We start from the raw sequence: 13,012 nt of genomic DNA on the forward strand, positions 1-13,012 counted from the left end.
TGATAGCGTTGACGTCAGTTTTTGATCTCGTCAAAATTAACTCATGTTTAGCGTTGACAACGATCTTGCGGTAGTCTTCAGTGAAACCCAGTATTATGCTGAGCGGTATCGGTACGTCAAAGTTACCCTCGGCATCGGTTAATTTTTTCTTGTCTTTTACATCAAGCCATCCAACGTTCTCCATCAGCCAAGTTCGACTTGGGTGCAGGGAAGCGTAACCCTTCATGAGACTTGTCAAGCCATTGTCCCTGCTCCTATCAATCTCAACTGCAATAATTTCGTAGCAAATTTCTTCAAACAGATGACAGATCGCGCTGTTCACGAGCTGTGTGTTCACAATAGCTGTATCATCAGGTTTAAGGAGTCGTCCATGGATACGTACCGAACTCTTCCTGGGTGATATGCATAGATCCTGATGCTGAACGGTGATTTGAAGTTCATTACTTGGAAGTTGGAAGTTGACGAGGCGTAAGGCTTGTAAGCGTGAATCTCGTCATGCCCAACGAATTCGTCAAAGACGACTGGTGTTTGAATGTTGAGGATTTCTTCCTTCATGGTACGTAGCAGATGATAAAACAGCAGAATCGGATTTTCAGTTGTCGGAAATTCCTCTCCCAGAAGTGGTCAGTTTTAGACCCAGAGCTATCACGAACTCCACGTTCGAGGTGTTAACGGTTCGAGAATCGATCGATGACTGACTTGATCGGGGCATGCCGACTTACTGATATACCTACTCTTTGGCGGTCTGTTATATACAATTCCCATCGTTTATTGCGATTTGACATGTAGTCTTACAGTAATAACTTCTGCACGAAAATTAACCAGGTCTCCGTATTGATCCACTACCCGGAGCTTGACGTGATCTATGGACCTGACGGTGGGCGGAAGGCGAATGACGTCTGACGATACTGTCAGGATCTTGTATCCTAGTGGAACAGTTGTGAAAAACTCGTGAATACTGTATACTTTGTGTCCATTGACTTAGGCGCCCGTTGTAATGCTGCACTCGACTCGCAACGCTTTGACCTTGAGTATAGTTACAGGCACGTCCGATTCGTTAGTTTTATCTACTTTCAATACACGTGGTGTGACTTCCGAAAGTTGAGCAATGGAATCATTCGGCTCGAAGTTGATCGTGTGGTTGCATGTGATTTCGCTGCGTAATGTATTATTGTTGGGTTTGATGGCGAGCCTGATATCTGTATTTCTTAGCACGTTTCGGAGGTACTTCTCTATGTCCTCGATCTCGTAGCTGCCGTTAGGTATGGTGATCACCTTATCAGCTACGTAAATTTTATTGTGACAAACATGAACCTTGGAAATCGAATTAAAGGTCAACAATTCTACCAAGCCAAGTCCATAACTTTTATCACGAGCAAGTTCGATCAGCGGGAAATATTGTGTCACGAAAATCGAAGAGATTCCCAAAACCGTTAACGTTAAGGAATTATCCATGACTGACTTTGATGAATCATGCACCATGATTAGATAGCTCACAACTTAGAAATTTCAGACACAAGTGTCCGCATCCAAATGTATCATAATCCTGGTACCTTTCATGATTGTATTTAATACTACAAACACCGAGGTATTTTATGAGGTCTGAGGGTGGTTGAAGGTTGCCGAAACTGTCAAAGTAATCGATATTATTTTCGCGTTTCTTGTATGCAACCCTGTGTGTTTCCGGACCGTCTTAGTCAACAAGGTTGATTACAGCTGACTTGTTTTTTCGTGAACCGATTTCGGGCATTTCGTTTCGCATGGAAACACCGCGGAAATGTGAAACCTCCAAGATTCTTGCATATTCCAACAAGTCCCAATCAGTAGACGCTTGACGTGGTAGCATCGCATATAGTTTTTTGGAAGATGGAGACCAAGACCTGTTTTGTACCGTTCCATATGAAGCCCTTTGCCCAATGCGATAGATTCCATAGTTTTGTTGTGTCGCTTGCTCTTTCCGAGTTCTCGTCTAGCAGCACTCGCATCGTTCATAGCTTCTTCTATATCTGCGACACTACCGGCTAACGCGCCTCTAGCACCAAGTAGAGCGAAAATAGGAGTCACAAACGGTAGAAATCCACCGATTTTCGAAGGTACTGGTAGGACGTAAGATGTTTGCACTTTACATTTACCACCCGCTTTTTTAACGGCGTTCTCAGCTCCCTTCAGCGCAGATTCGATAGCTACTTTTGCATCGTTCCTTGGAACCATATAACGTTTTGCAGTATTTATAATTATTCTCAGGTCACATTTTTTGACTTCCGAATTTCCATTCCGAGTTCTGATCTTACTTTCATTGTACTATCTATTTCCCAAGCGGCTGCCTTCTCACCCAAATTTGCGTTTCTTGCGAGAACCGGTTTCCAAGCTTTCTCAGCCAACACCCTATCAGCCTCGTTTCTAATTTCAAGATTTTCACGATTCTGCGAGTAAGCAATGTCGTGGTCCTTGCAAGCTGCGTCGAGAAGATTGATTCCCGGATCACCCCGCGCGAGTCTCTTTGCCTATTTTGTACGAGGCCTACAGTACTGATAACCAGGTACATGCAATTCGACTGGAAGGCTGTTCATGATTTTATACACCAGACCCTTGCCACGATGTTGCCGCCTGCTGCTTCGTTTACCTCCGTACATGATCATGTTCGTGCGTTGACTGAAGACAAGTGCTTTAAAACGGGGTATTTATAGCAAATCCGATTGGTCATGTCCGAGATGCGGTTTGAGAATTAACCTACTAAGCTTCCCGTGATGAATTTTGACAAACTTTCGGAGCAAAATGTTGGAAGGCACAAACGGCAGGTTGAATCACTCCCGAATAGTGTACGAGCAATATTCTGTGTACCGTCGTATTGTGGTAAAACTAATGCGTTGCTCACACTTATAACCCATTCCAACGGACTTAGATTTGAAAATATCAACTTCTACCTGAAATTGCTCAACCAACCTAGATACCAATTGTTGAAGCAATTGTTGGATCATGTTAAGAATACAGAGTATTTTGCGTTTACCGAGCGTGAGCAAGTGATTACACCAGATGAAACACGGCCGAACTCAATGATCTCATTTCACGATGTAGCGTGCGAGAAGCAGGACAATATTGGAGCCTAGTTTTGCATAGATGGACATCACGACGTTTACTGTTTCTGTCTCTTTCAGACGTACGCGCGTATTCCTAAACGTCTCGTGCGTGATAACGTAAACTTACTCGTGTTATTCAAACAAGACGATATGAACCTGAGACACGTATACAACGACAATGTGAACACCCATACGTCTCACACAGAGTTCAAAAGTGTACGCTCGGCATGCTGGAACGGTGAGAACTACGGGTATATGGTGATCGAAAAAGACAGTGAGCTCAACGAAGGACGATACAGGAGGGGATTCGATCCTTTTGTTAGCCTGGGAAAGAAATAAAATCAAGCGTCTTTCAGCGAGTGACGCAGTAGCGTTGCAGACTCAGTTGCGTCAACATGCAGAGCTCTGAAATTTCCAAGCAATAAGATGTCCTACATCAGATCGCTCAAGCAAGTACTGCGATCCGTCGAAAACACAGATTGCTCAAGTCGGGCAAGAAATCTACGACTCAGAAATTGTCTGACGTTTTCAAACCAGTAGTGACTCCGTTGCAAGAACTGGTAAATGTTACAAAAGATACTCAACCTGTACAAGAAGAGGTGAAAGAAATTAGAGAAGAAATAGAGCAGATGAAAAATGAAACGAAAAATGAAACTGTTTGTGAAATGGACGATTCCTTTGCTTCGGCAGGAGATGAAACAATCGTAGAAACACCGGTCGAGAAAATTGAGGATGAGTATTTTGCACTGATGAGAGATGCGAAGACAAGAGGTGAATTGGACAACGTGCACGGTGTATGCAACCTTTCAAACGAACTGATAATTGGTGACCCGTTGATATCTCACCCGGAAACGAAGGGTTTGCTGAAATTTTTGTGCAAAAAAAAAAAGCCCGACGGTTCTTTTGCGAGCGCCGGAGATCAGGAAAATTTTGAACACATAATCCTTGCAACGAACGCGCATGAAAAGTATTACACATTCGATGGGGCTGTTCGGAACGATACCAGTTACAAATTCAAAAATGTGATTGCCGAATTGATGGATTATTCCCCAACACCTCGCCGAAAGGGTGAAGGTCTACTTCCACAAGCTATGATCACTCGACAAGGTGTTGGAACGGAATACGTTTTCTGAGATGATCCAAACGAGTTAGTGGAGCATCTTTGTTTACGAGTAAGAATTTCTTCTCTGCATGCACGATGTAAGGAGACTGTAGTGCGTAGATGTTATGTTTACCCTTTCAATCCTTTGCTTCCGATGAGAAGCCCGTAAGACGGCAATGCCGTCTAATAAATGAGATGCGGTTGTGCAACAGAGTCAGGGCGGCTAGGTGGTCTAGTGGAGTAAGTCTCCGGTAAAGCATCTCTAGATACCAGGTTCGATTCCTGGCTCCGTCGTTAATTTTTCAAATTCACCAGTTGTTCAAATTTACATATTTTCAACAAAATTCTCTGGAAGATTAATGATTTGCACACCCGCATCTCATTTATTAGACGGCATTGCCGTCTTACGGGCTTCTCATCGGAAGCAAAGGATTGAAAGGGTAAACATAACATCTACACACTACAGTCTCCTTACATCGTGCATGCAGAGAAGAAATTCTCACTCACACAAGTCGGGCACATGAAAACAAATTCAAACTCGCTGGTTATGAGAGAAAATAACGACAACAGAATCAGGGCGGCTAGGTGGTCTAGTGAAGTAAGTCTCCGGTAAAGCATCTCTAGATACCAGGTTCGATTCCTGGCTCCGTCGTTAATTTTTCGAATTCACCAGTTGTTCAAATTTACATATTTTCAACATCTTTGTTTACTCCTGACACCTAAGGCAGCAGGAAATCCGAGTCGCAATAACAAAATAATCTCCATTATCGAAGAGCTACGCGAAGCAGGAATCATTTATTAAGCAGCTCCCATCGTTTTTGCATTCATTACCGCGATAAGCGTCGACGTGTTTGGACGGCATCTGGATAAAAATACGGCCGCATGCACTCGCGGTCCTCCGAGTGTCGGATTTCAAATAACAGCGGACGGGCATTACGATATACGGAACAAAAGACTGTGCAATGTGCAATCCCGCAAAGCCGAAAAATGCTGTAACGTTGAAAATCTTGAGACAAAAATTCAACGTGCTGCAAAAACAAATCGACAACCTCGATCAAATGATCAAAGATTCAGAGCTCACCACGGAGAAAGCCTTGGATACCTTTTACACAGACTTTAAAACAGGCGTCGATTCCTGCCGATTCGAAACCTGTCGATTCGAAACGCTGATAACATTTGTCGATTGGACAACTGACTAAGAGCGTTGGAATATGAACGAGGAAAAGCAAGCACTGGTGACGGTACTGCATGAGCCTGCACGCCGGAAACACCCGCGTCGACGTGAAGACGTGCGCGGCATCGACGAGACCTGGCAGGCGGATCTTGTTGATATGACGTCATACGCTGGACAAAACAATGGCTACAAGTACATGCTCACGGTCGTTTATATTTTTTCAAAGTATGCGTGGGTTGTACCAATGAAGACGAAGTCTGGAGATGATGTTACGAAGGCAATGGCATCTGTGCTTGCCCGAGGACGGGTTCCGAAAAATTCACACGTCGACAGAGGAACGGAATTTTACAACTCGGAATTCGAATCGCTTATTACACGTTACGGAATCAAACTTTATTACACGTACAGTAATTTGGAGGCTTCGATCTGTGAACGTTTCAAGCGCATGCTAAAAGGTGAAATGTGGATACGGTTCAGCATGTAAGGAAGCTACAAGTGGCTCGATATCTTATCTGATTAGGTTTCGGCTCACAACAAAGCCGAACACCGAAATATAAGAATGAAACCGTCGGATGTCACCGTTGCAAACGAGAGTCTGTTATTACGTCAGGCGTACGGCGGGTTCCGAGCGATACCTACCATATCGGCTAAATTCAAATCCGGCGACAAAGTTCGAATCAGCAAATTCAAAAATGTCTTCGTGAAGGGTTACACTCCCAATTGGACGACTGAAATATTCAGGATAAGTCGAGTCAAAAATACTCATCCTGTGACGTACAAGCTCAAAGACTACCGAGATCAACCCATCGCTGGTGGTTTCTACGAACAAGAGCTCCTCAAGGTTGAACATCCGGATATCTATCTGGTGAAGAAGGTGCTCAAGAAGCGAGGAAGAAAAATATATGTTGAAGGGTTAGGTTTCGACAATACATACAACAGTTTGATGAACGAATCAGATATGTAGCATTTGAATAAATGATTTTTTTTTGTAGAAAATGTATGTGTCTCTCTATTTTATATCCGACACATAACAAGTATGCATCTTGATTTTTCAGACAATCGACAGACATATGCATCGTTGTACAATTTTTTAAATCTAGGAGCGTTTTCATTCACCATCCTCCATAATAATATTTTATACAGCACGATACAGTTATATATTACAAAGCTACGGTGCAGGCTTGTAGCCCCACGGAAGCGTATCGGTTATGTTCTGAAACACGATCCGCTTGTCGTCATTTTAGCTCAGTGCCACTCTCTGCTGTTCTACGGTGTATACCTCGTGCTTTCGACTTAATATCGAATGCTGATTTGTAGACAAACTTTTACGGTTCAAAACACATTCCAAATAATCGTTGAAAGTTATTTTTCCCAATGCTGATCCTTTGACACGTTTGGCACGTTTATTCTCTTTCTCATTTCTCAAGACTCGGAATTTGTACAATTTAGCTCTCAATCCTATAAATTCCAGCATTATTTTTCCGTTATTCTCATCTTTCATCAAGCCGAGAACTTTTTTTTTTGCTAGAGGCATTCCATAAACATTATCGAGCGGATAATCAGACGTATCAAATTTCTGCTAGTTCTCCTTCATATGTTTGCATATGTCGGGGACGGTAAAATTGTAAATCAAACTGTCGGTATCCGTATACATCAATTTCGCTCGGTTCCCAAATTTCTGCCTAATATAATTATAATGAAAATCGTAAGTAAATGTTTTAGCCAGATGTATGATAGAGAAACCTGCATACAATGGATCATTTAACTTGACTTTCGTCTCACTCATTTCGACGATAATTATATCCTTGTCGAAAACGTTGCAGCTGTAAAAATTGGGTTTGGCTATAGTAGCTCTAGCACCGTATTTTCCATCCCATTTCGTGATCAGCCTGACATCTTCATACTTCCTAACATTTTCCATTGTTTCGCCAAAAACTGCGTTGTTCATGAGTTTGTGGAAATTTTTCTTAAATTTGTTGTGAGATTTTTTGCGCAAATCAGTATTCAAATCTAAGTGATTTTTGTGCCACAGGGTTTATCTGAATTTGAGAACTCTGCGAAATTTAGGTGATTTTAAGCCCAATTGTAAGCATTGTTTCAAAACGCTATAGTAAACAACGTAGTTTTTCTTGGAAAGTAGCGTGGGCCTCAATTTCAGTTGCTTACTATTCGAGATCGGAGGTATATAGTGCTCCGGACACAGTGGTGAATCCCTATGAATTTCATGCAGTTCCTCAGGATATTCCAAATCCACCTCCAGTATGTAACCAAACTCCGTATTGTTCGAGATGGTGAGAACGTCGCATTGTCCGTAGTCTGATACCCATCTGAAGGAACTGTATGGCAGAGCAAAGCTCATAGCAGCAACGTACAAATTATTAACGTCAAAGTACATCAGATAAGATTCTTCGCCCTCAGGGTCCAATGCCTCCCCTATGTACCTGTTGTTAGCCCTTGCGTATCTGTTCGAGCACTGTGACACACCACCACGAATACGTTTTTCGATAAACATAACCATATCTATGTCGATGAGAAGCTCGAGCTCGATGTCTGTACACTTCGACATCGCATCAAACGACAGACCGGGCGCGGTGTAATAATGTAACGGGTCCAGGTTGTACGTTGTCCAACAGCTCTGTCGAAAGTTTTGAAGAACGTCGGCTAGTGAAAACACGTCCATCTGTAAATACAAGTCCGAATACTCTTCCGAAGTTTGAACGTTAAAAGTATGGCAAACTTCACATGCATGTGCGTAGTCGTCGTCTGATGTATCCCGATCATTTAATTTTGAGTAAAATTGTTGTTTGGATGGTAGCCGTCTGTCCTCGAGCTTCTCCCAACTTTTCTGGTCAATAACTGAAATTTATGTGAGCTACGATAAAATTCTGGTTTGATTGATTTCTGATCATCACCGAGATACGTTGCTAATTTCTCAAGATTACTGTGCATGAAACTGTACGAATCTACGAATCTAAACTTTGTATCTGTCCCCTCGACATATTTTGTAACAGAAATGTACTTTTCTTTGTTCACGGGTAGAAGCTCAATTGTGCCCTCGAGCGATGTAGCCAGTGCTGTGATCATAAAATGTGAATCGTAACCCGACAGATTGTGGAATATCACTGGGATAGTGTGCGAATTTTGGTAATTTAGATTGCAACCTCGATGAGCAGCACCACGGTACTTTCCTGTGAAATGGCAGTGATCACGATGTTTGACGTCTGTGAGTGTGAACGGTTTTTCACAAACGTGACACACTGTTTTTAAATGAAATTCGTTGATTTGATTGAAATTGAGCGGTTCCGTCGGTACAACAGTTTTGAAATGAACTTCCAACGAATGTGCCAATTCCAATCACTCATTCACAAACCATTGAATGCAAGTCTCGCCACGATTATTTTAAATTTCGAAATTGAATCGTCAAACGCACAATGTAGATAGTAAGTTATACCATATGGAAGATGCTTCTGATAAATTGTTTTTGTACCCATCTTCTTGAGCGTAGGTTCCAGTAAACATTCGAGATTCGCGTGAATACAGAATGGAACGGTTTCTTTGTGCTTGAAATTTTCGAATTCCAGTATCTTCTCCTCATCTATAGGCAGAATAACTTTGGTTCTGTTTACACTCATATGATCTACATTGTGCATTGATGAACATCTTTCAGAATGAAAGTAGGTCAAACATCTATCGCACAACCAAGTACGACCATTACGTTTAGAAACTTGAGAACTCGTTGATCGAGACAAATTTCGAATACAAGTAAAATGAAAGATTCTATTTTTTTCGTGATTTTCCACATCAACATCATCATCGTCATCGTCAGTGATTCCAGTTTCTATCGCTAGAAGATGAATTACAAGTTTATCAGACTCATTCTGACTCCGGCGAATCGGTACTATTTTACTTTTTTTCCGATCACCTTGGTCTGTACCATAAACGTTAATTAAAAGGCCGTTAAGCTTCTCAAATTTTGAAATGGTGTTTTTGTATAGAGACATAGGAAACTTTATATCATCATACCGTAGCACTAAGCTGAAATGCGGGTACAAGCTGGTCGCGTTAGGATGGTTGTTGTCGGCTGGAAACAGAGCTGCGGTGACGGACCAAAGAAAGCAGTAAGAGTCGTTGTTTCTTATGTTTACCACAGCCTTGTTATCACTGATATGCTCAGGTGACGGGGTGTACGTGAGCACACTATCTCGTAGTGGCACGAACTTTATGATGTTCACAGTCAAATCGATTATTTCAGTCAGCGACCAGCCTGAATCCTTTTTCTAAAAATCTTCCACCTCTTTCAACAAACGCTCCGTCGCGTATTCGATGAACCATTCGTTGATATACGTTGTCTGGAGAATGATTTGATTTCTCGTGTTGAAAAATTTGATTTCTTCCACCGTGTGATCATCTTTTCTAACTTCAAATTTACAAGCCAGGATACCGTTGGCTTTCAAGCTCCTGTCTTTCTTCAGCGCGTTTTTTAGTCCTGTCACAGCTAGTACCTTTGCGTCTCCTAGAAAACTTTCCACATCTTTATGCTACAAATTGACGATGGATCCAGTTCGAATACTTCCCTCGATAGCTGATTCCAAATCTTCCCGGTGAACTCGATCGCTTCTTCTTACTTTCCGCGTACCTCCACCCGTTTTCTGGAGACGTTTAAATTTTTCCGACAGCACTCTCAAGAGTCCGATCGTTTTGATAATTCCCATATGTTCTCCAATCGATGAAGCCCTTCGCAAAATTTTGTTCAGTGGCCGAATATTTTGGCATCCAAATTTTATCCAGTTATGAATCTCTGCTGTTGATGATTATTTGTCCAAGACTTTGTACGCCGATTCCATAATATCGATCAATCTCAAACACTTTGCGGATTCCATCTTGAGCTTTTTCCTCACGTATACTTGACAAGTTGTGACTTAATGATCGTCCGCAATGATGAGCGTCCTTTTTATACGGCAGCTGTACGTCTGTTTGTGTATGGGCGCGCACCTTTTGGCATTCTTAGAGCGATATTAACCCAACACCGCAGATCCATGGTTCTGAATGTACCGCGGTTATCGGTCGACCTTGCACTCTGGTTTTGACTGAAACCGTTCAAAATTCATCATTGAGTTCACATGACAGTTACAAGCCAGAACAAAGGTGTCGTGGTTGATATCAAACTGGCATCCGAAAGTGTGAAAAACAATTCTCAGAACGATTCATTTTGGAATATAGCGTGGTTCATAACGTGAGAAAGGAATAAGACGTGGTTGATGTTACACATCAGCTATATCCGAGTGGATAAAAAACAATTCTCGGAACTATTGAATTTGGAATGTCACGTGGTTGGAAACGTAAAAAAAGAATGTGGGGGTGGTTGATGTTACAAATTAGCAGTCCTACCGTGGGAAAGGAATTTGGAGTGGTTAATGTTACACGTCAGCAGTCCTATCGTGGAACAAGAATGCGGGACGGTAAAGAAGTTCTCGCCTCCGCTGCACCTTCTACAGTTGGTAGACGAGCACTACATAAAGTTTTTGACGTTCGATCGGTAAGATTGTCGGTAAGACAGCACGATTTTGACCTTCGACCGACAAGAATTGTTCGTGAAGCACTGCGATTTTTACTTTCAACCGATACAACTGTCGGTGAGGTTGCACGATTTTGACCACAAGTCGGTACAGCAGACTGTGACGTCATCGCGGAAAAGGGTTTGAGTCTGGGGAGAATGTCAGTAAGTGTCGGTAACAGGAATCTGCGTGTGGAACTCTTATAGCAATACTACTCACAAATAAATATGAACGATGGCTGAATATATTGATAATAAATAAATAAATGATTGTTGAATATATCAATTTACATTGTATTCGCATTCTCAAACTGCGATTCGCACAATATCGTATTGATGACGAAACGTCTCTGCTCCATGAAGGATCGTCCCAGGTGTCAAACGCAAACATGAACAACGGTTATATGCCCTCAGTTATATCATACGACTAGTTTATTGTGGGGGTAGCGGCAAACCTCCCGAAGTATGGCGTCTGTTTGTTAAGGTATCAGTTGCATATTACCGTCTTGCCAACTCGGCACTAATTTTTCAGTACAATGTGACTGACCTGGTGTTTTTTTTTTTTGCGTATTAGGCATTGTGGTAGGGGTCAACTCTTTGTAAGCCCCCCAGACAGTGCTCATAATCATTGACGTGATTGTGTTCAACGTTCAACTTTCGGCACCCCTTGGTGAGTTTGCTACCTTGGATGGTCAATGTGTACAGTTTTACTTGTACCCTGATGAACTCTGTCATAATTTTTACATTGTTCTCATTCTTCATCAAACCCAGAGGTGTGAAATGCTCGAGACAAAAAGGTAAATCTTTATGATCCTTGTAAAGCTGTATATGATATTCGAATATCTACCGGTTCAGGATGTAACCGATCGGTGAATCGTCCGGGTGAGTTGATATGTCCATGGGATTATGCTCCCACACGAACGAACCCATTGGTAAAGGTGCACTCATAGCCGCACCGTATAGATAGCTTACGTCAAAATACATGAGATATGATTCCACGTTACTGGGATCAAATTATTTTCCTCATAAACCTGTTATTGGCCCGAGCGTGTCGATTAGACTTTGTGCTACACTGCCTCGAATGCTCTTTTCAATAAAAAACACCATTTCACGGTCATCTCAAAAGTCGTAAATTTACTCTAGTATGTTTGAGCAACGCGTCAAAAGGAAGTCCCGGTGCTGTGTAGTAATGCAACGGTTCTAAATCGTATGTTTTGACGCAGCTGGCTCGGAAATTTTGAAAAATATCGGCAAGCAGAAGAACATCAGTCTTTAAATATAAATCTGAATAGTTCCCCAATAACTCTAAATGGAATTCCACCTAAACATTCATAGCGTATTAATAATCGACGTCTGAAATATTTGCACCACAGAGATGTGTGTAAAAATGCTTCATTGCAGAAAATCGCGATTCATTGAGTATCCCACAACAATCGACGTATTCATAGGGAAGAACGCCTTTATGGGCCATCAAACTAAACTGTTTGGAATTATTATGAAACTTACGCGTTGTGTGTTTATCTGCATCATCCATATATGAGAAAAGTTTATCGATGCTGCTAGCCATAAAAATCGAAACGAATCGAGGAATCTCAAACGCTTCATTGTCCGATCAACACGTTTCGTGAATGACATATATTTTTCCTTATTTATGGGCAGCAGTGTAATTTGACCGGCAAAAGTCGACGCTAGGGATTTTATTAAAAAGTGTGAATCGTAACCGGACAAATTGTGGAAAACTTATGAAATTGTGAATCGTGTTAATGTTTATAACAGCAAGAAATATGGATCGTTTCACATACGTTGATTCTAAATCAATCTGTCTTGAAAGACGTGTCCGAAATCAAATTATCGCTTCATATAATGATTCCGTACTACAGCAATATGGATTAGAAAATGATGTGTTGCATACCGCACTCTCAACAGCTTCGTTAGCACCCCGCAGACTTTGTACTTCACACCACGAATAAGTCAGGTTACATTACCTAAATTGTAGGAAAAGTAATACGTATAGCAAAATGAGCACTAGTAGACGTCGGAACAATGAAAATGAACAGATATTAGCAAGAGCTTTCCGTCTATAGAGGAAACGAGGGTCTTTTCAT

The sequence above is a fragment of the Neodiprion virginianus genome, chromosome 7 (assembly GCF_021901495.1).
Source record: "Neodiprion virginianus isolate iyNeoVirg1 chromosome 7, iyNeoVirg1.1, whole genome shotgun sequence".
NCBI lineage: Eukaryota > Metazoa > Arthropoda > Insecta > Hymenoptera > Diprionidae > Neodiprion > Neodiprion virginianus.